The sequence below is a fragment of the Magnolia sinica genome, chromosome 15 (assembly GCF_029962835.1).
Source record: "Magnolia sinica isolate HGM2019 chromosome 15, MsV1, whole genome shotgun sequence".
NCBI lineage: Eukaryota > Viridiplantae > Streptophyta > Magnoliopsida > Magnoliales > Magnoliaceae > Magnolia > Magnolia sinica.
Genome location: NC_080587.1, coordinates 67,354,476 through 67,358,640, shown reverse-complemented (window position 1 = coordinate 67,358,640; position 4,165 = coordinate 67,354,476). Strand labels below are relative to the sequence as shown.

The 4,165-nt window shown below is 39.9% G+C and overlaps 1 long non-coding RNA gene across 1 annotated transcript; it reads right to left on the bottom strand.

Annotated features, from left to right (window-relative positions):
• Window positions 1-3,214: 3,214 nt before the first annotated feature.
• LOC131227800 (uncharacterized) lies at window positions 3,215-3,744 on the bottom strand. Its single transcript, XR_009162507.1, has 2 exons — window positions 3,467-3,744; window positions 3,215-3,397 (listed from the first exon to the last, which is right to left on the bottom strand). It is a non-coding gene; the product is annotated as an uncharacterized LOC131227800 (long non-coding RNA).
• Between the last annotated feature and the right edge of the window lie 421 nt (window positions 3,745-4,165).

The following is a 4,165-nucleotide window of genomic DNA, read 5'->3' as shown; positions in this document are numbered from 1 at the left end:
GGATGACCAACATCAAAGGTGGGGCCCACATAATAAATGGTCCATGTCAAATGTTGGCCCCGCATGATGGACGGTGGATGTGAGGGGGGCCAAACAGATCGAGGGATAAAATACTTATGATGTTCAAAACCAAACATGCTTTATACTTTTTGATTGATAAGTATGTTGTTTACTAAAGTATACTTATTTTTTGAATAAATGGAAACTAGGATAAGCTGCTTGTGGCATAAGTAGCTTATCTAAAGTAAATTATATTCCAAATGCCCGTTAATTAGCGCATTTATACCCCCAACCCCTCAACATGTGATAATTTTCTTCCCAACTGAGTTTATCTGTGAAGGAAAAGATCAAATGGAAAGGAATCTCCTTCTCTTCATCTACTTGGCTCTTAATATTTGCTATACAATGAGTTATACATTTATGAGTGATCCGAGTCATCTATTAGGTGGGCCTGACCATATAAGGTGGTCCACTCTTAAATTGTAGCATATGAGTGTAAAAGAGATGAATGGTGGTACACTAGCAATGCACCTATACTGTACATTTGTACAACATTGTATTTTTGTTGTGCATGGTAACCGCTGGGTCACATTAAAGACAGAGACATATGTATATTTTTATTTTAAAAATCCTTTCTAATATTTTTTTAACCTTAAATTTACAAATTTCCAACGGTAAATGCGAACCCTATATATATATATATATATATGGGAAAAGGTACCATGCGCTCGACCTCACGATAAGCTCCCGTGAGGTTGAGCTGTGTGGGCCCCACTGTGATGTGTGTCGACCATCAACACCGTGCATTTGATGGGTCCCCTCTAAATTATGGGATATCCCAAAAATCAGCCGTATACGGAACTCAGGTGGGCTATACCATCTAAAATCATGTGAAGATATGCCAAAAACATATAAAAGCACGTGGTGGGGCCCACCTGAGTTTTGAATGCTGTTGAAACTTGGTCCGAACCCTCATCCAAGTGGGACACACATAATGGATCGGCTAGATTTGCAAACCACATCTCGGTGGGCCCAAAAAATGATTATGAATGTTTTAATGGTGCACGACCCCTCCCCACTTCTGTATGTGGTGTGGCCCACACAAGTCACGGATTGACTTGATTTTTGAGACCTAGGCCCACGATGGAATGGTGCATTTGACTGATGGGGTAGATGTTCGAAACGCAACACGGTGGGGCCCACACAACTCGACCTCATGGGGCGGTCTTGTGAGGTCGAGCGCATAGTACCTTTTCCTTATATATATATATATGCTCACTTGGAAAGAAATGAACCAGTAGATAGGTCGGCCAAGATGGGCAACGGCTCGCAATCCTCCATGCTGATCGATGCTATCAACAACCTTCCGAAAGAACTGAAGGGGTTGATTTTCCTTGACAGGATGGGGTTGAGTGCCCTTAGGAGATAATCTATCCGACCCCCCCCCCCCCCTTATGGGTTTTTTTTCCTCTTTTTTTTTTTTCCTCGGAAGTATGCACCGGATGTTTTATCAAAAAAGCTGACTGATGGGATGTTCACACCCCAAGTATAGGGTTGTGATGTAGTAATAATCTCGATAAGACTGAGGTCAAATCCATAGGAACTGAACCTTGTACGTAATATGAAAATAACGAGAACTAGAACTAGGATAAGATGAAATCTACATCAAGTGAAATATCAGGGAATAATAGTGAAATATTAATCTAAAACTTGTAAATTCAAAGGTAGGAAACTAGGAATTCAGTGGATCCACTTGTGAAGATCAGAGAGATCTATGCTTGATTCATGAATTCAACTGGACTTTGAGTTTCATCTTCATCCAGTTGGAAGATATATTACTAAAGCTCAATCTGAACTTTCTTTGATATAGTTTTCAAAGAGATAAAAGATATGAGAATTAAAGTTAATTTCATCACAAAACCATGCCCATGACGCAAAGCAAACAACATAATTAAACTAATCCACAACCGATCAGGAAGATATATAAATGTTAGGAGAGATTCCATCATCCAACCATGTCACTACCAAGAGGACTGGGGGTAGCTTTAGCTACGGCTAAAATCGGTCGGTGAAGGTCAGTAATTGTTAAATGGTGGACGTCCAACCGTCTAAAATTTTCTCATTTTGTGGTCCACTCGAGACTTACTTAGGGTGAAATTTTGGGAATTAATCCCAAAACGATGTAGAGAAATGGATGGACGGCGTGGATGAAAAATATACATCATGGTGGGGCCCATAGAGCCCTCCCATTTCCAAATATATGTTTAGCGTTTTATTGTTCGGTAAAAAAGCTGTGAGTTTTGTACAGAATATAGAATAGTGGTGACTCGTTCATGAAAATAGTTGCAATGATATAGAGTTATCCAGACCATTGAAATAATCCTTCTAGTTGTAAATGTTTAATATTTATAATTTTTTATTCAATAAAATCTTAACCATCCTGAAAATGGTCCCTCTTGCATGTACGATTGTTAACAGAGTTTTTGTTATAAACAGTGGTAAACACACACTGTTTCGGATTTGAAAATTTTATATTATTTAGAAGAGGATTTCTAAAATAACGAGAGAGCGCCGTTTCCTCGTTTATGTCGTTTTCTTGGCGTTTTTTCGAGCGGCATCTTCTTCCATCAATCTTCCATTGTTGCGATAGAATCTTCCATTGACAGATCAAACACTATAAACCCCCAAACCCTCTCTCTCTTGATCGACTCTCCCCTTCTCTCTCTGATCGATCTCTCTCCCTCTTCCTCTCCTTCTTACATCGGCCAGCGGCTTTCTACCGCAACCCAGCAGCGCATCAGCCGCATCGTGATGGAGATCCGACCATACCTCAGCATCTAACGAATAAGGTTTCTACCCAGGAAGGTAATTTTTTTTCCTCATCTTGTTTATATGCTTGTAGTGGGGATTGGAATTAGTGTTTTCGATTTGGGATTGGAATTAGGGTTTTTCCTTTTGGGATTGGAATTTGGTTTTTCGTTTGTGATTGGGATTTGGATTGGAATTAGGGTATGTCTTTTGGGATTGGGATTGGAATTGGGGTTTTTCATTTGGGATTGGGATTGGCAAACTTCTCCCCCATCTGATTAGTGGTCTACAATTGGCCAGCTGGTAAAAGAAAAATCCACCAAATGGCCTGTTGTAATGATGAGATTTTCGGCCATCTGATTGTAATGGAGGAGATTTTCGGGGCATGGCCTGGTTGTGATGGGGCTCACCTGATGGATGCTGTGGATATTAGGACACGATTGTACAAGTACTGCTGCCACAACTTACTAGAGTTCCCGGTGAAGTGCATCGAAAAGCTCCCTCTTAGTCTGTCTCTCTGCACCAGGAGTGTTCAGAACTTTACTCTGCTCCACCATTGTGATTGTGTTATTCTTCAACTCTTCCTGCACTGCAAAAAAAAAAAAAAAACCCATCAAAACACACAGATTACTGAATGATATGAGATCTTGCTTTGCACTACTAAAATGAAGTGGCTGTCTCTCTACCTCACAAATTTTGGAGTCAGTCAAGGAAGGCTGTGGCAGTTCCAAGAGTGGTGTTTGCATGGGTAGGATTTTATTGAGCACATCAGGATGGTCGTGTGTTTTAAATGATAAGGGACTGAATTTTGCCACTGCCACTTTATAAAACGAATTTGAGATCCCTTCTAAGAAGTTCACTGTGCTGCTTTGAACACTACCCCTTGCATGATTTGATTGTGGTCATCATAGAGATTTAAATGGCAAGTGCTGTCAAATTTGGATTTCACCTTTTTGCTTCCAAATGGAATCTTTGAAAGAAGAGGAAATGAGGGGATAGTCAGATACTTGACCCTATTGATTTTATGGAAGGCATTTCTTACAAATGGCAGAAAGAACTTAACCACAATTTAGTTCAAAACAGACTAGTTTGGGGGATCAGATCTAATTGAAATGTACCACCTGATCAACTTTAGAATTACATTATGAATAAATGTGCAAATCAGCACACAATCCTCTTTTCTTTTTCAATTCGTATAGGCAGGATAAATTAAGAGCAACAGTGCTGATGGTAATACACAAACCATCTTTCATATTCACCATGAAGGAATGAGTGGACACATCCATCCACTGTAATCCCTTTTAAACAGATAATGTCATCAGGCACAAGCTAAGCTTTCATGCTGGCAATGAAAGCA